Source organism: Ambystoma mexicanum, chromosome 2p (genome assembly GCF_040938575.1).
Source record: "Ambystoma mexicanum isolate Mex_15411 chromosome 2p, UKY_AmexF1_1, whole genome shotgun sequence".
NCBI classification, from domain to species: Eukaryota; Metazoa; Chordata; class Amphibia; order Caudata; family Ambystomatidae; genus Ambystoma; species Ambystoma mexicanum.
Genome location: NC_090923.1, coordinates 1390134455 through 1390158613, shown reverse-complemented (window position 1 = coordinate 1390158613; position 24159 = coordinate 1390134455). Strand labels below are relative to the sequence as shown.

Here is a 24159-nt window from a genome sequence, read left to right as displayed (position 1 = left end):
CTGCCCTACAGGGGTGGGTGTGAAACACTTGTGTATGAGCTCGATATAAATAAAATATCTATCAATCTACAAAGACTTCACTGGCTCCCGTCTCAGCACAGATTAAATTCAAATCCCACTGTATTACACACAAGGCTATCTGGGGCTGGGGTCCACTATCTTCAACGCCTCCTGGCCATATACTCTTCTACTAGACTCTTCCGTTCCTCAGGCACCAACTCCCTGTGTGTTAAGCGCTTTGCCAAACAGAGAGGTGGCAGGCATCAACTTGCCTCTGCTGTCTCCATCCTGTGGAACAGCCTGCCTCTCCCTCTGCGTCTTGAGCAAGACCTCATTAAGCTCCGGAAAAGCCTCAAGCTCCTCCTCTCTTCCCTGCTAATCTTACAGCAGCGTAACAGATGTGCAGGGCCCTTATGTGTCCTCAGGGGGTTGACCCCTCACCCCTCCCCCCCTCTCTCATTCCAGCCGCTGTCTTTCTTTCTCCTCACTTACTTGGCTCAGCCACTCATTGATTGTTGCACTTAAGTTTGTCTCATCTCAGCACTTACACTGAACATGTCTCCATTAGTACCAGTGTACCTTATCCCTCACCTGTACCCCCTCTGCACTTGCACGTTCTGAACACTAAGAAGGCATAGTAGGTTTGTCTCCCCTCCAGTCTCAATATTTCTTTGTATTATTAATTCAATTTGTTATCCTTGCTGTAATTCATTGTATACCTTCCTTTTTCCTCACCCCGTTTGCCCTGTGGAAGCTTTGAAACTGTTTTGCTAATTGCATCAGCACCTAATAAAGGACCAATAAAGTAATACATTGTTGATATAACGAAGTCAAAAATGAATTGTTTATATTGTGCCTGTTTGCATCATCTCGTTTGAATGCCAATAAAAGTAATTTTAAAATCCTATTAAGTACAGAGGAATATTATTGGGCGAACAGAATTTGAAATAGTTTATGCTTACGGTTGGTCGGTCGGTCGACGTGAGCGGCGCCTATCCGAGAGCTTCTGAATTTCACGATAAGAATTATTGCCGACCTTCCCGCCCGCCTTAGTAGAAGCACAGCTTTGCTTTCTTGTGCACTCCCTTGATTAACGTGTCCACTCACCCGGTTTATGCACTATTGAAGGCGGCCAGAGCCCCTCAGCACACTCGACACAAAGTGAACCGTCTCTGTTCACAAAATACACATCAGTGTGCGGGAAGGAGGACCAGTATTTGTGCTCGTATCGATACTCCGTTCGCCATGTTGGAGTGGAACGTGTGGGTGGCGACCACTGCGTGACCCTATGGGATCCTACCATGAGATCACACAGCAGCGTCTACTGTACGGGAGAGAGCTCTATGTGACGTCTTGGTTCGTGCTCAAAAGATGCTGCCACCTGCGTGGCCAGACCAACCTACCCTTTGCGCTAATCAGCGAGAAGAGCCCGATTCCAAAATAGATGAATGTGCTAACCGAGGGATTTGTGCGGATGCTCATCTGCATTGTGGCTCGGTCATCGGTCTCAGCCTGGTTAAAGTCGGCTGAGAAATAAAAAAAAAAAACATTTAATGCATAATGTTTTCAACGTTGTAACTTAAGGCGATTCCAGTTACACCCAGTGTATTGATCACATTATTTTTTCTGCATTTTAGCCAAGAAATGCTCACAGAAAATTAAAACCCCCCCGCCTGCATCAACAAGGCGAGGCGTAGTTCACACAAAAAGTAGAAAATTACTTAGTACCTAACGGCCGCATTAACCAGGCATGAGGCATTAGTATGTGTTCCATTTTGTACGCATGCGCACGTAGCCGCTCTAGCCTGACTGGCTGTTCTATGGCCCAGTGTATGACGGCAGTCCTCCAAATGTCTCCCTTAGAACCCCTCCCCGCGCAGGGCATGCTGGGGTAGTTTACACCCAAGATGGCAAGCAGCCGCCCAAGTAACTGGTAACGACTGGTGCGGGAAGTGTGGAGTTGTGGGCAATAGTAACGACTGATGCGGAGATTGCGGACTTGTGTGCAGCAGTGGGTGAGAGCTAGACTTTGCATGGATAGTGACTGTGTGTGAACTCCGGGGTGTGAATTTGTCTTTAGGTTAGGGCTGGGATAAACTCCAGAGACAGGGACTTTCTCTTTCGTACAGTTAAGTGGGCGGGGGTTGATGTCATTGGACAACTTTGCGCAGTGATGTCACTGGACAACTTTGCGCAGTGATGTCACAGGCTTCTACATTATTGCTTGTCAGAAGTTATGCAATATTACTTAGTACGGACTTTTGCTTAGCGGGGTGACGAATGCGCCTAGCGTCTCTCACGTACCATGCTAACATATTGCAATAGGGAATTGTTTCTGCCCCTTGGCAACTTTCGAAAGATACTCGATACCCCACTATTTGTACATAGACACGTATGTTCTTAACGTGAAGTGACTCTGTGAAGTCATTGCTCACAGGAACGACTGCTTGTTTATTGGTCAAGGGGATACAACTGTCATTGAGCATGGCGAGGGGAACACAATGACGTCATTTAAATATGCATACATTAGGGTAATTTAAGTTTGACACGATTGGCAAAGTTAATGTATGTATTTACGAACCGGACATGGGGGTGGATGGATATCATTGGGCAAAGGGAAAGGTGTAGGAGCTGTAGACTGCAGTTGCTACAATGATGCAACTTGACGTCATTATGTATGTTGACGTTATATGGTTAATGCAATTGCAGTGTTGCTTTGGGTAAAACGGATACGAGGATGTTATTGGATAATGAGGGGCCCAGTGATGTCGCAGTATTGGCCGATGTGAGGGGCGTAGTGACATTAATCAAGCGAGAGATAGTCCGGTTATGATATGGCCTTTATAACGCCCCTATACACAAGTGTTTCAAGTGTTACTCGAGCCAATTATTTGTCAGTGATACACGGCAATGTTCCTTATTGCTTTTCACTTTACACCTAGTTCTTCTATTCATTGCCACGGTGCTTATTCTTGAAGGCAGTGTGTCTTTTGTTTGTTTAAAAAAAATATAATTTTCTTTGTTTGCTTTGCTCATCCTCCTTTCTTTTTCCCCTGTAGTATAATTAGATGGGCTTCTTTTCCTATCCCTAATGAGTCGTGTTGATTGCTTATTTCAGGGATTGTGAGGCTGGTATCTTGTGATGGCGAGTTTTATTAAGTGCAGAATTACCACGCTAGGGCATCGTATTGTTCAACAGGGCTCAACATTTACACTAGCCTTTGATTACTATAATTTATTCCTGATGAATAAGAAATTGCGAGCTGTGTGTTTATATAGAATGGAGGGGGCAAGTGACTTTTTGTGACTGGCTAGTAGCTTGCTACTTGACCCTTTTCCCCTCGCGGTAGAACTGTTTGATGACGGGTGGATTCTTACCCTGAAGGTATATAATAAGAGGTGCATGAGTAGAATGATCTCTTTGATTTAAAGATTACGCTGATAAATCTACACATTCTGAAATAGTAATTTCTTCGGTCATTGAAAGCGAATTGTTATTCTCAAAGTTAGGCTGGCAGATTGTCATTTCTTTTGGAAGCTGGCACTGTAACACATTTTCTGTCCTTTTTCTTATGTGTTTAGGCATGTCTAGCAACTGGGAAAGAGTGGATATAACTCATCTAGTCAGAGAATACTGATGTTGCCTATGGTAGAGAGCCATTGGCCTATAATACTTTGTCCGCTATGCACGAGAGCCTTAAAAGCGATACGTTTTACAACAGGTAGTCTGTTTAGTGATCTCAAAGCTCGTGATTTCTAGGTGTAATAGCGATGCTGGTAAGCAATAAGAACATCACATCACACTTCCTCATCTCAGCCCTTACTCTTGATGTGTGCCAACTACCACTGACATCCCTGTTAAACCCTGAAATGAAATCCGAATCCTCTATGAAGCAAAATACAGTGAACTTTTATTGCTGAGTAAAGCAGAAGTGTCAACAGGTGGGGAATTGAGAACTGCAGTGGCAAATTTGTGATCTGGGGAGCTGGAGCTGATAATGATGTGTGAACGTCAGGCCTCATAAAATCTTTAAAAACCTGCTAGTCCTGCCGGAAGAGTAACTTCGTTTATCTATTCGACTTAAGAGAAATGCCCTTCACCCCTGAACTTGATGGTATAATAATTTTTTTGTATTGAAAAGGCATGGTGACTCTTAAAGCAATGTATACGTGCCCTTCAATATTTTCCTCCTCTTGGACTCGTTTGAACATACATTTCCTATCAACCACATTTATAAGTGATTACAAGATCCTCCACAAGCTAGGTACCATTGGGTGAGGCTTATGTGCGTGTTATGCATTTGGCTGACCGGTTTAGAGATTGAACTAGTTTGTTTGTTTGAGTTGGGTTAGAATGTCTACATTTAGGATTTGGGTTAGGATAAATTATGCCATGATGGGTTTTGGCATGTGAGTTAGTGTTTGGATGTATTAAAAAAAGGAAAACTAAAAAGGTGCATTATATTACCAGAAAGAATATGGTTTGTTGCAAAATTATTCTGAAGGATATTACTAGGAGTAAGCGTGCATGTGTTAATTTAAAGAGCCAATCCTTTGTAGCCCACAATGCAGCCGTTCACTAATGTTTTGTGCAACATTGCTGGCAGAGGGCGCTACAAGCCGCTGCCTAAAATTGACTCAAAATGCTCTCATGAAAATGGATGAGCAGGGTCATTAGTGAATATAAAGAAGCCGGGAGTCGGCCACCTCCAAGGTAACTGTACTTGAAAGGCAACTATCCAAATGTATATATTTTGAGGCTGGACCTTTGGTAATCCGCCTGCTTCCAAGGGAAGAACTGGGGCAGGGGTAAACATGGCAAGTTGCAAGCAACTGCGCAAAAATAAAGAGGTGATGGTTGGACGGATTGGACTTAATCCTAACCACTGGCATTGCTCTGGGCAACCCTCCAAATCATCGTTCTTCAGCCTGCCAAGCCATTACAGGAGGGACAAGACCATATGCAAATCAGGCTTGTCCCACCCAGACGGGGGCAGCCCAGCCTGAACTGCTAGGTCACATCCCTTCAGCATGAGACCACAAGCATTTCCAGACATGTTTTAGCCTCATTGGGCGTCAACAGTGAGGAGTAGCTTCGGTCTCTAGGCCCAGCTGGGCACACCCGTCACACTCGGGCGGGGGGGTAAATGCAAAACAAGAGGGGATGGCTGGAAGGTTTGGAGTTAATCCTAACTGCTGACATTGCTCCTGGCAACCCTCCAAACCATCGTTCTTCAGCCTGCCAAGCCATCATAGAAGGGGAAAGACCATATGCAAATCAGGCTTGGTCCATCCCAAAAGGGTCAGTCCAATGGTTGCTTGTGTTTCTGTGCAGAGGGAACCTGGCCTAGAAGTTCGGGCTGGACTGCTTCCATTGGTGGCAGTGCCTGACTGATTTGCATATTGCTGGACCCCATTTGCAATAGCTCACACAGGCTAAAAAGCAGCAGTGTGGAAGGTTGCCCAGAGCAGTGTCAGTAGTTCAGATTTATTCAAAACCTTCTACCCATCACTTTTATGGTTACAAGTTGCAAGCTGGGGCTAATACACCTGCCACACGCTTGGGTTCAAGCTTATAATAAACATAATTGATAGAGGACCATTTTTTTGACTGTTGTCAATGTTATAATTATAATCTAATTTCATGCGTGTCTGGATTGCGTGGTGTAGCCAAGTTGCTGTGGGAAAAATTGGGGGAAGAGGGAGGTTCGGAAGTGTAGGAGCTGATGTGGAATATAGTGATATACTAACCTGTATTGTATCACACTAATTCTCGGCCACATGGGTTCATTTTTATGTGTAAACTACCTACAAGTCTCAGTTACTGCTCTGTAATTTCTTGTTAAGAGAATTCCAAAGTGGGCCAACCACACCAAGACAGGCAGGCTGCTTGGTTCTCAATGCAGCACCACATTAGAGCTGCTCTGCTATAGATCCCAACCCCACACATCACCTTCACCAATGGGCTTGCGTAGCTACATACTTATTTCCAGTTATTCGTGATGAAACTGGCGCAATCCTGCCATCTGGATACCCTTTTTTTTTTTTTTTTTTTTCCCCACTCAAAAAAAAGTTGGCTATGCTAGGATTGGATTAATTTTGTGAGGCCTGAACATGTTAGGGTAGCCCAGGTGGCAAACCATCATGGAAGCGGAACTCCCCTCTCCCCGGGTTTAGCCATGCCTCAGGTTGAGTTCAAGTTTCCTTCTGGGGGTGGTGTGTCCATCAAGGAGATGGTGCCCTGCCAGCGACTGATCAAAGGGGAGATGGCCACTGTTAATTTCTTCAAAAGTGGCAGAGAGGCTATTGGTGAAACGGAAGAGCAATGTCTTGTCAAAGTGGTGTTCAAAATGGATGCGAGCCGTTTAGTTATTATTTGTAGTCTTGAAGAGCCTGATTAGCTTGACACCAGTACCTATTGCCAAACAAACATACTTATGTGGTGTTAACTCTGTATGTTTTGACTATGTATAAATGACAATAAATAACGCACTGAGGGAACATTTAAAGCATAATGAATACTATATAATGGACAAAAAGTTCAAGCTTGCATCTCATGTGACATCTAGATTTGCATAATGCTGTGCACTAGATTCTGGTTACTCCTAGGTGGCTCCTGCTAGCTAGGAGATGCCAGATACCTAGGAGCTGCTTTTAGTTTCTGCACATCAAATCTTAAGTTCGATCCCTGCAAGATATGTCAGAAGTAATTATCTGGCATCTAGGGAAGATGGGGCTGGACGATATAAAGAGTTTTTGATATATATGTTCAAAATCGATATAGGATGAGACAATATTGTTAATATCGAGATATATACATGTACTATTTTTTTCTTTATATTTTGATATTTACACAGCTGTGTGCATTTCCATACAGGAAGAGGAGCCCTGTATTTGCACTTTATTTTGATCAATGTCTTATAAATATGTTTTTGACATCTCGCATGTAGTTGGCGGCTTACAACTGAGCATTTAACGCACATATCCAATATATATCTTGATATTGTTTATCGCCATTTGACCCAAAAATATAGTTTTTTTTTTTTTAGTGTTACAGCATTTTCGCAATCAACAGAACTATACAAGCCTTTCATGCAAATTAGCATCACAATATTCAGTACCAAGACAATTCATACATTAAGAACTAAGCTTATCTTAAATTTCACTCAGAAAATGTCACTAGTAGATTTTGCAAGCCCTGATGGAGATTGACAAAAATGCTACTTTTGTAACTCTGTCCAGTACACTCGACCAACAATGTTTTAAAGAACTCATTCAAATGACAAGACACATGAAGTAATTGTCTGATGGGTACATTTGTGTAGCATCGGTTGGCTGGGGGAGCCAAAAGTAGCTCCTGTTGGTGTCAAGCTAATCAGACTCTTCTAGACTACAGTTGGGATCAACTTTAAGATTGGATAAGCAAGAGCTAAAAGCAGCTCCTTGTTAACCAGCATTATCCGTGACCAGGAGCTGCCACTGGGGAATGAGGAGCTATTTCATAGTTCCACAAATCTAACTTCCATCTAAGATGCAAGCATATCCTTTTGTCCATTAGAGTTCAATTCACATAGGTGTTTGTTCAGCATCAGTTGGCCTGGGGAGGCAAAAGTAGCTCCTTGTACCTGTAGTTATCCAGCTAACCATGCTCTTCTAGGCTATAAGCAAAAGCCGAATCGCTCCCAGCTTCCCTCGATTTTGAACCCTGTTATATGTGGGAGGTAAAAGGCTCTCGGCAATTCTGAACCCTGAAGAGTAAGGAGGTTCATGCTACCCATTGGTAATTATGGCTGCCAGTTTCAGTACTAGGAGCCGAACATGCAAGGTTTTATGGCGCCCTGGACTTCAAAGGAGACGATAATAGAGAGGTCCTTTCTCCAAAGGCCCACCTTTCATTCCAGTGCTGCTCAGCACCAGTTGTTCAGGATGGAGTTACCACCTGTAGAAGGAGGGGGACCAAGTTCTTCTTGTCCAGTAAGGTGTTACCCTCAGCACTCTTCCTGCTGCCCTTTATCCCATGCGGGGCCTTGGGGATTGAGGGTTGTGAGGGAAGACATAGATCTACATCTCCAGCTACAGGATGGACAGAGTATCGACCACCCAAGCTCAGACCTCTGACAGTCTGAAACAAAAGAGGAGGGGTTTGGTGTTGGATGTCGATCCAGACATGTCTATCTCAGGCAGATTGTAAAGATTTGCGATCCGCTGGAAAGCGGAAGAGCTGTATTACTTTTCCTGGGGTGAGGTGGAAGACCCCGCTGAGGGAGTCTACCAGGGTGTGTGTTCTTGACTCCTTGGACGTGACGTACCTCCAGTGAGAATTCTTGATGGACCCATGGTGAGGGCAATTTCTGCCAGTGGGATAGATTGCTCATGGGTGGATAGTTTGTGATTAAAGCACTGATCTCTGACATGAGAGCAGCCTGCACTTTTCAAGTTCGAATCCAGTTTAGCCTTTCATCTCTCGAAGGTTGACGAATTGAGTACCGTTGTATGGGATACTAACACCAGCACTTAGACGTGGGGGTTATCCTGTACAAAGTGCTATAAAAATACACAAATGAGTATTCCAATCATCTCATGCAACCCCTGGTAATTTTACATACTCCTTCCCTGTTCCCGATCAGGAGAGAAAATGGCACTACAAATTGGATTACCTCCAATTATCTTCAGTTGGATATCCTGCTGGATTCCTGGATTGAGAAAAGTGTATGTGTGTGTGTCTTCTGTCTGTCTGTCTCTCACAGTGCTTGCATCCATAGTGATTACGGCTGTAGGGAGAATTGAGACTGAACCCCTCAAGGAGATTTGATGGGTCCAGCCAACACCGTAAAGATGGTCTGATCTGAACAGTGATTGGGACTGGTTTCTCGAAGTATATTGAGCTTGGGTCTAGTAATTACGTCTGGATAAGCAGCAGTTCAAAGTAGTGACTGGGTATCCAGCATTAGGTAGTGACCAGGATCTAGTACAAAGTGTTCCACAATTCTAACTTTCAAATACGAATCGAACATATACTTTCTTTCATTATTTATGACTCCTTATGCTTTAAATGTAGTATAGTTGTTTCCTAATGTTAATTTAAAGATTCTCCCGAATGCACATAGTTGTATTTGTTCAGCATCAGTTGGCCCGGGAGCCATAAGTAGCTCCTTGTAGATGTTGGTATTAAGATTACCAAGTTCTACTAGGCAACAAGCAGGAGCTAAATGGCTCCCAGCTCCCCTCAATTTAAAACCCTGCTGTACTGTGGGCTTATCATAATTGCCCAGTGCCTTTTAACAGATGATGGATGCAGTTGCTGCCTCCCATGGCCCGGTGTAGGTGTGGAGCAGGGATATGGTACTTGTACTGGAGTCCATACTCCTAATTCATAAGGGTTTGCCCCTGTACAGTCCATTGCCGAAAAGGACAGCTGGTACCCCGCAGGATCTACAGTCCTTGTCCCGGTCTGAGCTATGGAGCCTTAGCTACTTACTCTGGGACTATGCTATCATATCTGCGCTGCCACCCATCTGCTGCAAGAGTGTAACTTCCAGTTTCGAGGAAGGGACGACAAACCCAGCAACTTTCGTCCTTCGAAGAGCTGTTCCGAACAATAGCAGAAAGTGGAGGAGGATTGTGGCCATGTGAAACCATGTATTCCCCGAGCAGTTTAATGCCCTTCGCCAAGCAACAATACTCAGCTGTGAATCGGCTGCGACGTGACCTGAAAGAGGAACGGCATCACCGGTAGGCGACAGCCGGCCACTGCCTAAGCCATATCCTGTTTGAGCCTGTTAGAGCCTACAGAGCCCAAGGCCCACGACCCATGCTCACCACAGATAAGCTTTGAACACTTCTGGGACCGACTTATGCTCCCATAGTGCTCTATCGGCTAGCACTGTTTAAGCTCAGCACGCCCCTAGCCACCTGCCAACATCTCTCTCCGGTAGTACCCTCGGAATGCCCATCCCTCACTGTGAAGGCGAGGATCGATTCATGAACACTGCTGTACTACAATCTAGCATCCGATACGGTCCAGGCTCTCCGTCCATCTCACTGCTGATTGGCGAACTTAGTGTAAGAAACCTCTCTGTAAGGTACTGTAATGCTCTGTATAATACCAATTTCACACGCTATCATTTAACAAAGTTAATTTTCTATTAAATTCAGAAATGTTATGCCACCATATCATACAAGAAACTAGTCTATTTTGGGACCAAGTGTTTGTTGGACTAGCATATGTGCAAATTGCCCAGGTATTCGAACTAGCCCACCTGCATATTGCCTACTTATGCCTAACCAGCTCTTGTGTGAATTTGCCCATTCATCCGTGACCTATTTGTGGATTTTCCATGTACTCCTGACCAAACTACCTGTGAATTGCCTATGAATGTAATACTAGCCTACCTACGTATTGCCTATGTATCCTGGACTGACCCACGTATTTCGGACCAACCTATGTACTCTGGACTAGTCTATGTATTTTGGACTAGCCCATAGCCCCCTGCCTTGACTACTACCGCACCAAGGTAATTACAACAGAACGATTTGATTCCAGATCTTTAATACTCCCCATACCTAACAGAATGTACCTACCAGGTATCTTCTCAGCACTGCTGAGAGTTATTCTCCACCTTATCCACTCAACCAGCTATTCAAGCTTCACTTCTAGTTCTGCCTCCACTGGCACCTTTCTACCTACCATCATGTCTTATGCCCTCCCACCACCTCATCCACTCACCCTCACCCCCACTCTGCCCCACCTTTCCACTCCATGCAGTCCTTCCACCAGAAACGGTAGACTACGAACCAGACTACCCAAACTACATGAACCTCGTGCCAGGGACTCCACCCAGTCGAAACCGACTTACCGGACCCCACCCATGCACATAGTTACCCCCACCAACCAACCCATGAACAGACCTAAGCTCAACCTCACTAATACTATGACCAAGCACAACCCTCACAATACAGACATCATACCTACCTATACCAAAACTATCGCCCCTCCCATTAGAGGCGCTTTAATTAATGCACGATCTGTACTAGCCCATGCCACATATATAGCAGACCTCATTCTAGAAGAAAAACTAGACTTTCTAGCCATCACTGAGTCCTGGCTCCATGCAGCCGCTGGCCCAGCCCTCACATTAGCTATCCCGGATGACTTTACTATCCTCCGAGCGGACAGAATAGAATCCAGAGGCGGAGGTTTCGCCATAATTGCCAAAACACACCTCAACATTAGACTTGCCACCACCTCATCTTGCGAATCGCTTACAGCTAAGCTGCCCAAAGCCAATTCCCAAACCATCACCATTCTTTTATTCTGTAGACTTCCTGGGCCCCTAGGCTCTTTCGAGGAAGATCTCACTACCGTCCTTAATAACAACCTAAAGAACACCTCCCAGAGCCTCATTTTAGGAGATTTTAACCTAGGCCTTAAAGACACCAAAGACCCCCAGGCTACCCTCATTGACAATACCCTGTCAGAATTAGGCTTTACCCAAAGAGTGTCCACCCTACCCACAACAAAGGGAGAACCCTTGACTTGGTCGCAGACTACAATTGTGTGGCTTCCATCACTGTCACTTCTCCTCAACCATGGTCTGACCACCATCTCCTTACCTTCGCCCTCGAGGTCGCAAGCCCCATCTCTAATAACCCAATAGCTACAGCCATCCCAGCGAGAAACAAAAAAAACATTACAGCGGAAAAACTCATCCCTCTCATTCTCCCGACCCTGAACCAACTCTCACCAACCTCCAACCCTCACCACCTCGTAGAGGGTTACAATAAAATCATACGCTCTGCTCTAGATTCCATTGCACCGCTAAAACTGAGAAAAAGCAAACCGAAAAAACACCAACACTTGGTTCTCTCCTCACTTAAGAGCTCTCATATTAGAGAAACTCAAAAAGGAACAAGCTTGGAGAGAATCACCCACACACCACGACAAGTTGATCCTCAATAAAATAGCTGCCACATACAAAAAAGAAATCATAATCGCTAAACAATAATCTTACAACCTGAGAATATCACAAGCTAACTCTAGCACTAAAGAATTGTTTACTATCATCAAAGATCTGGAAACACCGGTCCCGGACCCATGTGTAAAAGATAAACAATGGTGCACCAGTGTCCAATGCGCCCTCTCCAACAAAGTCGCAGGCCTACAAATCAAAATTAACAAGAAAGAGTCCCTAACCAGCTCAACCAACACTCTTCCCCCTCCCCCCGCCCTACACCCCATAACCTTACAACCAAACCCACTCTCCCGCTTCAGCTTCTCCAAAGTCTCCACGTTAGAAGTGGAAAAAATTATCCTCCGCCTCAAACCTTCAAACTGCCAGGGCGACCACTGCCCCTCACAAATCATTAAAGATGCGGCAAGAGACCTCTCACCATTCATCACCAAACTCATTAACTCCTCCTTCTCTTCAGGCATCATCCCTAACAATCTTAGAGTCTTGAGTTCTCCCTTCACTCAAAAAACCCTCCCTAGACCCATCTGTACCTACAAACTACAGACCCATCACCACCGTCCCCTTCCTGCTCAAAATATTAAACGAGGCAGCCTATCTACAAATACAACAATACCTAGAATTAAACCATCTCCTGGGAATCTGGCAATCGGGCTTTAGACCCCAACATGGGACAGAGACCGCGCTCATCGATCTCAAAGCTCAAATTGACACCCTTGGAGACAACGGGAAAACTGCTATACTACTTCTACTTGACCTCTCTGCAGCATTTGATTTAGTAGATCACAAAATTCTCTGTAACCACCTAGACTCGGCAGCCCATTTCTCACAAGAAGCCCATCGGTTGCATCGAGTCTTTCCTGAACAATAGCGCTATGCGTGTCTTCTCTACCTCAGCATCCGCTGACCCTATCCCCATCACTTGCAGGGTTCCCCAGGGATCATGCGTCTCCTCCACATTGTACAACGTGTTCACAAAGCCCCTGTTTGATGATCTTGACGGTCTGGGTATCGCCTACACGAATTACGCCGATGATACCCACATCCTCATCCCGTTAACAGGAGATTACAACAAGGATTTGGCCTTGGTATACAGGGTGTACCTCATCATCCAGGCATGGATGGCCTCCCACAGTCTATGCCTGAATGATGACAAGACCAAGCTCATTATCCTCAGCTCCACCCCTAACCTAAACAAACTGGATTACAACTACACTAGCTTCATCATAGATGGCAATTCCACCAAGGAAGTTGAAACTCTAGGAATCTATCTAGACTCCACCCTATGCTTCCCGCAAACAGGTTAGCTCCATGGCCACCTCCACAGCCCACACATGTAAACTAATAAGAGCAGCCAAACCCTTCCTTTCCACACAGAGCTGTACCACCTTAGTCAGAGCCCTAATCCTATCAAAACTGGACTATTGTAACGCCCTATACGTAGGAGTCAACAAATATGTTATAAATAAAATCCAGACACTGCAAAACAATGCTCCCAGAGCAGCGCTGAGCATCCCCAAGAGAGCACACATTTCTAACATTGGGAGAGCCCACAATTGGCTTACCACCACTGACAAAATTCTGCTCAAAGTGGCCTCCTTAAGTCGCCTTAACGATGCAGCCCCCTGCTACCTAGTCGACAGAATAAAAAGATACACCCCCAATCTACCTACCGGAACCGCGAATGCCAACTTGCTCGCAGTCCCCAGGTTCAAGCGAACCAAAACTGGTGGCAACAGCTTGCAGGTGAAAGTAGCTCAACACTAGAACTCCCTGACACTCACCCTAAGGACATCTCAAACCTACCCCCACTTTAGGCGCAACTACATTCAGTGGATAAAGGACAATGACCAAGAACTCTCCTTGCCTACCCTATGTAGATTTGTAAATTGTTTATCACTGTATCTGTCGCTACAACTGCAATTGCCTTAACCTATGTACACATTGTAATTACTGTACAGCACTGTAACAAAGCTAAGAATATCCTTGTTGCTCCTGCGCCCTTATACCCTCGGGTCTGGCGCGCAGTATAAATAAAACAAACAAACAAACACAGTGGCTTCATTGAGCAAAGGAGGAAAATTATGTTAGCAGCTGAGAGAGAGGATGTGACGTCGTAAACCACTGTTACAAACCCGATTGGTTATGTAAACCTATTGATGGTTATTCTGAAGTAGGACACAATGGTATCATTGGTGTGTTGCTCTATCAGCCTTTGTGAACGCTGTTGCATCAATAGTAAGGGGTCTAGGGTTACTGCCAGGGTAAAAATGGAAGTTATAAGCTTCTAGCCAGGCATAAAATGTCAAGTGCCCACTCCGGTCTCATTATGCACGCGGCGACCATTTCCTCCTATCCAACTGTCATGTTATCACTCGCTAATGGCTAGTTGCAAAAACACATTTTAAGACCCGGTTTCTGTTTTACCTAGCGAACAGCAGCCAGCATTATACTGACGCATGTCCCTGTGCCTTATAAACTGATGCCTACTGTTTTCATCACAGTAAAAGTGTGGGTCCTGGTTGAAGACTTGTGGGCAATCGAGAAAAAACGTCGCATCCATACATATACTAACGGGCCCATTTCCTCTATATATCCCCGAAAACAACAAAACGCTGAACTGTACTCAGCCTCGTTCTTGGGTGTGTGTATAAATGTACCATTCCTATGATCAGGAAATTTTGCTAAACATATCAATTTGTTCCTCTTCTTCACACAGGATATTTTCAGTCGTCTTTTACTCCTGAACTTCCTCATGGGCCTATCTCTACTTTGGCACTCTCACCTAAATTTCATATAAAAACGAAAGACTAGCGTGAATCATACTGAATAACAAGGGTAGTGGCAATGAAACCTTGTGTGGTCAAAAACGCACAGATGAGTAAATGTTTCTAAACGAACAACACGTCAAACACAAAAATACACCTACCCATATCTTTTTAATATATGTAAAAACACAGGGCCTCATTCCGAGTAGGGCGGTAAGGGATACCGGTAAGGAGACCGGTGCCGGTAATCCCTTAGCGGGTCCCTTCCTTAATGCCTGGTCTGACCAGGTGTTAAGGACGGGATCCCGTTAAGAGACTTCAGAGCTAATAACGGTACCGCAATTTGCGGTACCGTTATTAGCTACTTCCCCATTCCCATTGAGCCCTATGGGGGCTCAAATGGGAATGGGGAATGATTTTATTTTTGAATGGGGACTTACCGGTGTAGGACCTTTGCGGGACCGGTAAGTCCCCATTGAACGAGACCGGTACTGTTATTGGAGGCAGTGACTACCTCCAATCTCGGAATGACGCCCATTGTCCTGTATTTGCCAAACTCTTCTTGCCTCCTGTATCGGGCGGGGGTGGCTATCTGGGAGAGTTACAATGTAATAGTCGGGGATTTCTAATTTCAGACTTTTCATACATTTTAAAACAACGGTTGGTCTCAATGGGCTCCACATGCTTACCTCAACAGTGCTTGATAATTCATATGATAGGATTTCCAAACTCCACACCACATTATCTTTAGTTATGAAACCATGAAGTATGTCTCCTTCTTGATTGTGAGTCCATTCACCTACAGTGATCAAATGGAGACAATCTATAGCTACTGTAAGGAACGCATGGTACAAAAAGGTGAAGACAGACATAAGTGATCACAGTTCAAGGGCCTATACTAATAAACCTATTGCCAATCCTTACTTCTAAATACAAAATGGTGTGGGATAGCAATGTATGCAAAAGGAAAGTGTTCAAGAAATATGTAGGGATAGTTGAGCAGTTGGCTTGCCTTCCACACATTTTCAGCACGGGTATAGCATTGCGTAGGGTATCTTGCATTCTCTCAACCGTTTCTTCACTCCGACAAACGTTTGCCTTTCCTGTTGGACTGCCAGGGTGAAGTCGGGGAAAATTCGGATCACACTGGACCCCATCTTTAGTTATTGTTTATCCCTTGCGGCTCTTAATACCATGTCTCTGTTCTGTAATTCATAAGCGTGATCTTACCGGTCTGGGAAATGCGCCCGGTTTAGGTCATACAGCCAGGGATCTATGTGCACGTTCAACTACGAACACTGTTGAACAGCGTGGGTCCCCCAGTATATCTCTTATTAGCTCTTCAACAGCTAATTCCATTGGTCCCTTCAAGGCATCTTCAGGCACCCCTGTAATGCGTATATTGTTTCGAGTGGATCTCGCCTCCAAATCCTCGCACTTAAATTTGACTGTGCTCAAATCCTTCACCATGTTCTGTAAGGCCTCTATTGCGTCTTCTGTCGTGCTAATCTGCGTCTCTGCGTCTCTGCTTCTGTGATGCGTTGTGGCTCTTTCCAGCTGGGTGCGGATTGTTGTGACATTAATGTGGATACCATCAAGCTTGTCATTTATAGATGCGAATTCTTGTTGCATTGAGGTGAAGACACTCTGTAGGTCCATTGTAGCTGGAGCGAGCATTGATGTAGTTGCTTCTGGACCATCAGTTCCTTTGTTGCCATTGGTGCTCATTTTGGTGGTTGGTTTAATGAATTTGTCCATGGCCCCACTTTTCTTAGAGGCCGCTCCCACTCCATATGCTGCTTTCCTTTGCCGTGGTGTGAGTCATCCAAATTGTGCTCTGCTAGTACTTCCCAGGCCAAGGGCTCCACTGTGATGGTCAGAGAGCAAGCCTCGACTGTTAAGATTGATTGTTGCTTGTGTCGAGTGCCTCTGTTCTCTGAATAACTCCTTATCGTACTTGGCATTTCTTTGTGTACAAGCCTCCCAGTTATGTACCCCTGATCATGTCACTGACCATCCTTCCCAGCATGCAGAGTTCAATTGGTTTGGCCTTTGGCTGATCTGCGTGACTGGAAATGTCTGTCTGGACCCAGGTGTCAGTTGCCTCTGGTAGTCGGTGTCGTGCCACCCAAGTTTGCTACTAAGTGTCTGTTAGGGGGAATTCTCATAAATGGCTGATTTCCCTTACCTAATGAGTCCCTCAGCAGCTTTGCTGGATGTCTATGGTTTATTTTATTCACCTGGTAAGAGTGAGACTTTTCCCCACTCTTACATGTGTTTTCTGTGTGTGTTTTCACTTTGTGTGATCCTGAGAATTGGAGCCTCACCTACTCCATGGCCTCATGTTTTTCATATGTGTTACACAACACCTTCAGTGCAGTGACACAGGGTTGTCTTTGAGACTTCCCCCTGACTCCATTTTTTGGGGCTGACTACTGTCCCCCAGAAAAGGTAAAGCAGCCATTAACTTTACTTCAGTCACTTTAACCCACAGACCCAATACACCCCATTTTACATGGAGTATTGGAAAGGGATAATTCTTATCCCTTTTTGTCTGTCACTTGGAGCATTGTTTCGCTCCCTTTACACTAAGACCTGGCAGGTGGCAGTGGTAACTACCCTATTCTTTTATACAGCGGTTATCTTAAATAACCATGGTATTGTTTTAGGCTATATTAGCCTCAAACATAAACCCGCTTGACCATATATATTTTATTACGGTTCCGGCTGGGTTTATTCGCCATTTCTTTTTGTAAATGTCTTTCTCGTGTTTTTACTCTGCGCGCCAAACCAGGTTTGGTCCCTTTTGTTCTCCGTCTTTTCGAGGGCTTCTGCACAGAAGCCCTCCTTAAGGTGCCTGAAAGTCTGGGTAAGCAGGATGTGAGGGACGGATCTTAGGACCCCTGCCATGGGTTCCCTTGGTAACCCAAGACGCACTCCTGTTTCATTGGCTGGGTGACTGTCCTTGCCAGGACAGCCACCCTGCTGTGATTGACAGCCAGGCTGTATGAATGGGGGGGAACTGCATAAAAAGCAGGTCTCGGACTGGAAAGGCAGAGTCGCCACTGGAACGAAAGAACCAACGAGGAGCTGATGGAAGAGGACCCCTACAACGACTGAACTGCCCGGTGAAGCCCTGCTGCTGGTCCCAATCTTCAGAATCCAACGACAGAGAAGATCCTCCAGGAAACTTCTTCCCTTGAGCTGGTGGGAACAACCAGTTCGCCCAAACTGCAAGCCAGGACCCCTCCTCTGGTCGAATTCGCTGTTCAGAGCTACAGTAGGCCGGATAGCCAGGAAGGTCGGACCTTGCTTGGGTTTTAAGGAGCGCACTTTTTATTCGCTGCTTTGCTTTGCTGCTGGTTTCTTCCCTGGTTAGTGCAGGAACTACCAGGAACGTCCGTCTCAGCTACAGCTTCCTCTTCGTTTTTAGGTACAGTGCAAATCCGGTTGTTCGTTTCGGTCAGCCGCGGTGAAGGTGTTTGAAATCTTTCTCCAAACCGAGGTCTTGTCCTTCTCTTCTCTTTGAACTAACTTTTCTGCCAACCAACCTCGTCCGGAATCCGTGGCACAAACATTACCGCAAACTACCCTGAACTGTGTGATCTTGAGCAAAAGACTTTTGACCCATTGACTTTGGCCCTAAGCCCTTTCTACCTGATTCTATCACTGTAGTTCCTATTGCCCAATTGCCCTGAGTACTTACCTGTTGGTGTGGTTCTATTTCTATTAACTTTGTTTTTACCTCCCTTTTAAATTGCTACAGTGCCATTTTGCTCCCACTTCACCCTGTGAGCTTAACTTGTCTGGAATTTATTGGGAGTGGTGTGGTGTATTAAGAGTGTGATTTTTAAACTGCTTATAATAGTGTTCGTTTGTTTTATTGTTTTTGTATGGCGCACCAAAACCCGAAGGTAACTGGGCGAAAGCAGTACAGGGAGACTTTAGACTTGGTGAGCATAGTATTACAGTGCAGGTCAAGATATATATAATATGTATATATTTACATTACAGAAAAATATATACAGTTACATTACAGGAAGCAATCTAGGTGTAATCCAGTTGCTGGCTTGTGAGGTGGTGGATGCTCGCTTAATGGGTTGTTTAGTGCTGATTTGTGGGGTGAGTGTCGTTGGTTCTAATCCATTTCTGTATGTTGAGTCTGAAACTAGGGTATGTTGATCAGCCCGGAGTGAGTAGGGGAGTGAGTTCCATGTTTGTGCTGCCATAACTGGGAAACTTCTACCGCCAGATTGGCTAAATTGAAGCGTGGTATGCTAAGGTAGCATGCGCTGGAAGACCTAGTCAGGCGGTTGGTGGTTTTTTTGGCTATCCGGTCGGATAGGTACCGTGGTGCAGCATTGTTGAGGCATTTGTGGGTCAATGAGGTCGTTTTGAGCAGATTTCTGTCTTTGATTGATAACCAGTGGTTCTGTCTTCTAATCCCCTGATATGTGATCTTTGTTTAGGATGTTTAGAGCAGTTCTTAAGGTGTTATTTTGTAATGTTTGAATTTTCTTTAGGATATACTTGTTGGCCCCCAAGTAGAGGGCGTTAACAATAGTCCAGTCTTGAGAGTATAAGGGCATTAGCCAGAGTCATGCAACTGGCAGGGGATAGGTAGGGTCTGCAGGCCCTGATTAATTTGCATGTGTATGTTGATGAGGACGCTAGAGAGTTGACCTGTTTACTCATGGTTAGGGTGGAGTCGAAATAAAATCCAAGCGTTTTTACTTTTTACAACCTTGATAGAGTTACCATCAATATTGAAGGAGGAGTAGTCGTTGTGAGTTTTTTCAGGTTGGCCGGGGTGCCTAGTATTAGGCGTTCTGTCTTGTCGTCATTCAGGCAGAGACCATGTGTGGCCATCCATGCCTGAATGAGGAGGTAGATTGTGTTCACAAGAGCTATGTCGGAAGAGTAATTGCCCGAAAGGGGTATCAGGATCTGGGTGTCATCTGCATAATTTGTGTAGGTGACACCCAGATTATCCAATTTGTTGAACAGTGACTTTGCGAATATATTGTACATGGTGGGACAAACACATGAGCCTTGAGGAACACTGCAGGCTATGGAGATAGGATCTGCCGAGTCAGAAGGGGAGAAGACTCACATGGTTCTGTTGTTAAGGAATGACTGAACCCAAGCTACTGCGTCCTTAGAGAAGTGAGCCGCTGAGGCAAGGTGTTTGCAAAGGACTTCATGGTCCACCAAGTCAAAGCGGCTGACAAGTCAAGTGTTTTTAAGTCAATCAGTGCAGTTTCAGTGCCGTGTTGTGACCTGAAACCTGATTGACGTGTGCAGAGGAGGTGGTTTGTTTCCAGGTATTGTTGTATCTGAATGTATGCTACCCTGTCAAATATCTTCAGGAGGAAAGGCACCGTTGTGATGGGCCTATAGTTGGTTGGTATGGCTGGGTCTAGCGTTTGTTTTTTCAACAAAGGTAGGACCCAAGATTCTTTCAAATTGCTCGGGACAGTGTTAGTTGAAAAAGATGCATTAATGAGTTTGGTGATAAATGGGGACAGGTCTCTTGCTGCATCTTTAATTAATTGTGCTGGGCAGTTGTTGCCCTGGCATCTGGATGGCTTCAGGGAGGAAATTATTTTCTCCACTTCAAGGACAGAAACTTTGGAGAATTTAAATTGGTCTGGTTTGTTAGTTAGTGTTTTGGCTGTCTGGGAGTGAGCATCATGTTTGGTGAGGGAGGTTTTTTTATTTGCAATTTTACCTTGAAGGAGTGTAATTTTATTGGCTAAAGTATTCTGGATGTTGGTGCACCAGACTTTGTCCTTAGTTATATTATCAGCTGGGGGGATGGGTGCCTCCATTTTTTCGTAGTATGGTAAAGAGCTCCTCTGTATTAGAGCTAGCTTTAGCAATTCTGTCGTTGTAGAGGTCTTTTTTGGTTTTGATTATTTCTTTTTTGTAATAGTCGGCGGATTTAGTCAAGTTTGTTTTATTTTCTGACGATGGTGTATGACGCCATATGGCTTTTGTCTAAGTTCTTTTAAATGGGCGGTGAACCAAGCGTTTAAATGTGCTTGTGGTTTGCTTTTGCGCAGTTTGAGAGGTGCAATAGAGTCTAGTGCTTTGGACATAGTTGTATTGTACATATCAACTAATGTGTTGGGGGTTTGTAGATAAAGTTACATTGTTTAGTGACGGCATGACCAGTGGTAGGAGCCTGTCCAATGTAATATTTTTTTTTGTTCCTCATAGGTTGAGGAGGGGCTGTAGTCATATTAGGTTGTATCTGTTTATCTAGTACCATAGTGAAGGTAATCAGATGGTGGTCAATCCACGACAATGGGTAGTTGGAGTTAATAGCGAGGTTGCAGTTTAAGTCAGCCACCCAGTCAAGGGTTCTACCTTTTGAGTGTGTTGGGTGGTTTACTTTTTGCGTAAATCCTTGTTCTTGGAGCATATTGGTGGTAATCTTGGCGTCATTGTCTGTTTGGTTGTTAAAGCCAAGGTTGAAATCCCCTAGGATAAGTACCTGGGAAGTTGTCTTTGTGTGTCACGACTCACATCCAGAAACCCCTCTGGCAAGCCTGAGGGCCAGGAGGGGTCTTGGCTCGGGTTTCCAACAAACTTAGGCATCCGTTGCTTAGGCCCTTTTGGAGCCGGTCCTGCCGCCTTTGGCGCCAGGCTCATACTTAATAAAGACCTGTGTTTAGGGAACTACTTTATTTCAAGTGTCAGCCAACATGAAGGCATCCACATTGCTTGGTTCCTTAGAACCAAGCTATGTGGTATAGTGTTTTGGGTGTGGTAGCCTAGGAACTACTTTACCTGGATTACTTTCTTGAAGCTATTTAAACCACACCCGACTTGGATAACACGCTTCGCGTTACTTTGCAATCCTGCAACGTGACGCTCATCGTGTTCAGCTATACCCGCGAACCTCGGAAGAACAGCATCTGTAAGGAGACAAAAGGACATTGTTAACGGCAGCAGCTTACCTGTAATTTTCATTGTTAGCTGCCCACAGCTCCTGCGAACAGCTTCCTAGGATCAGCGCGTCTCCCGGTCCGACGGATCTGCAAAAAAGGAAAAAACAAGATATTAGAAACTTTACAACATAACGAATTGTGCCGAAAAGCTTACCTCGGAAGTTGCCCCTCAACCAGCATCGCCTCGGGATTCCACACACCGGGTGAGCACTGCGATCTATGGGAAAGAAAAGACAACAGGTTAGCAAAGGCAAGGCATCATAGTGCCTACTTACCGCATCATAGCGCTCTTTACATGCCATCATTTACTGGTGAGACCCAATTCAGCCAATGCATCACACTGGACTTCCGCACACCTAAGGAAGAGAAAGAGACATTTATTAAACCAAGAAAGGCATGCAAGAATAACAATATACAACAGCAATAAGACCTACCTGAAAGACTCAAAACGGGCCGGCATCAGTGAAGTAACTAGATCGCATTCGCCCACAAAGGACAACGCGCCCCTGCCAAGAAGGCAGGACGGAGAGCACACCTGAATTAACAACAAGGTGAGGAGAGGCCCAGAGGGGCTGTGGGCATTGGGGTGGTGGGGGCTGATTACCCCAGTTGCCCAGTCTTGAACATTGCCCACCTGTATTCCAGGCAGAACTCCCCTGCTGGTCACACCTGGGAACCGCAAAGAAGGATACCAGAGTCCCTACGGCTGGGTGGCGTCCCCGTGGATACCAGGTGAGCGTAACATTGTGTTGCTGGAGAGGATACTGGAAATATCATCCTCGAATGAGCCAATTGGTCCTGGGGGCCTATACATTAGATAGATTGTTAGTGTCTTAGAGTTGGATATAGGTATTTTAGCTGTGAGCATTTCACAGGAGGTATTTGGGGGTGATGCTATAATTCTAATTGCTAGTTGTGTTTTTGCTATAATGGCAATACCTCCCCCTCTAGTATTAGTTCTGTCAGCTCTGAAGATTTGGTAATTATCAGGGACTGCTAAGGCAAGGGCTGGACCAGCTGCATCGTGTAGCCAAGTTTTGGTGACTGCTAAGAGGTCGAGATTATTTGAGGTGATCAGGTCGGCTATATCTGTAGCATGTGCTACCAGCGATCTGGCGTTTATTAAGGCCATGTTGAGGTTGGCAGAGTAGACATTGTTGAGAGTTTTAGTAGGTTTGCGATAGCTAGGTATGGTTTTGGTTGGTTTCTGCAAGGTAGCTGATGCTGTTTTGTCAGGGTAGTTAGGTAGTTTACATTTGGAGCGGTTATTGTTTAGGTAGTGGTCCTGTTTGGGTAGGACGTTCGCTCGTGGTTCATGTAGTCGAGATAACCTAGCTCTAAGTTTATTGTTCCTATCAAGGATTGGGCAAGGTAGAGATCTGGAGCTCGTCATGATGGTTAGACTGTAGCTTATGGTAAGGCAATTAGTGAGGATAGTCAGGTGGACAATTATTATAATGATGGCAACTAAAGGTATTTGGGTAAGGTTACCAATGGTCATGTTGGCAATGAGGTGCAAATGGCTATAGTGTAGTTTAGTCTGGCCGGATATGATAGTCCAGAGAGGAGGGAGATGGTTGCAATATAAGTAGGCTACACTTTCACAGTGGCTGAACGAAACGAACAACCGGATTTGCACTGTACCTTAAAACTGAGAGGAAGCTGTAGCTGAGGCGGACATTCCTGGTAATGTTATACAACTGAAGAGTGAAATAAATGTATATTCTTTTACTTGAAAACCTTGTGTCAGTGTTTGCCTGAATCATAGTGATTGCTGTCTTTTGTGTAACTATTGGATACTGCTCACTTACTCTTGAGATAAGTCTGGCTGCTCACTTGTAGTCTTAATTGTGTGCGGTGTTCCCAAAGGGTACTGCATATAATTCTGCCGAACAGTGTCCCGCGACAGAGAAACAGACTTGCAGTACACTTTCTCTGGAAGGGAGTGGTGCCTTGTGTTCACGGATTGAGGCCCTCAGGGGGTGAAATGTTCCAATGAAGGCTTGAGGGGGCCGGTAATGTGGTGATATGCTCTGATGAGAGCTTGCGGGGGGCAGTGATGTGCCACCTGTTCGTCAGGGGGCCCCCAGCGGGTCAGGTCATGCGGGCCGCCTTGTATATGGCGCAGTGAAACATTCATCCATTGTTGGAACCCTAATGGTTCTCACTGCCTGTTGGCCTATTGCAGCGTGAGTTAACGCCCACCTGTTTCGAGACTACTGTTCATGGGCCTCGCTGGTGTGACTGTTCTCCAAAGCACCAGAACAGCGCTCGAGGCCTGGATGCGGAGTGATGAAGTATACCGTGTTCCCAAGTCCTGGGGCTAAAGGCTGCGCCTCGTTGCAGATATGCCTGCACTCGGAGGCACGAGCCGTACCTTCCCCCTGCTAACTCTTACCGTGTCCGCTGCTTCCTGTGTCTTAGCGAGTGCAGGGGGATATGGAGGAAGGCCAGGCAGGAGTCGTG

General features: G+C 45.3%; 2 protein-coding genes across 10 annotated transcripts in view; one reads left to right on the top strand and one right to left on the bottom strand.

The window, feature by feature from the left end:
• ANAPC15 (anaphase promoting complex subunit 15) overlaps positions 1-1784 on the bottom strand; it is a 108104-nt gene extending 106320 nt beyond the window's left edge. Inside the window, exons 1-2 of one of the 7 annotated variants that reach the window (XR_011302236.1) lie at positions 1729-1784; positions 1404-1526 (exon numbers count right to left, since the gene is read on the bottom strand). The gene's annotated coding sequence lies outside the window, so the exon portion shown is untranslated. Of the gene's footprint in view, positions 1-962; positions 1341-1403; positions 1527-1728 lie in introns of those variants that run through there. The other 6 variants (XR_011302234.1, XR_011302235.1, XM_069645819.1 and 3 more) reach the window with 6 other exon arrangements.
• Positions 1785-1819: 35 nt separating this feature from the next.
• Positions 1820-24159, top strand: part of CCM2 (CCM2 scaffold protein) — a 553948-nt gene continuing 531608 nt past the window's right edge. The window contains exon 1 of one of the 3 annotated variants that reach the window (XM_069645812.1): positions 1820-1933. The gene's annotated coding sequence lies outside the window, so the exon portion shown is untranslated. Of the gene's footprint in view, positions 2016-24159 lie in introns of all 3 variants that reach the window. The other 2 variants (XM_069645811.1, XM_069645813.1) reach the window with 2 other exon arrangements.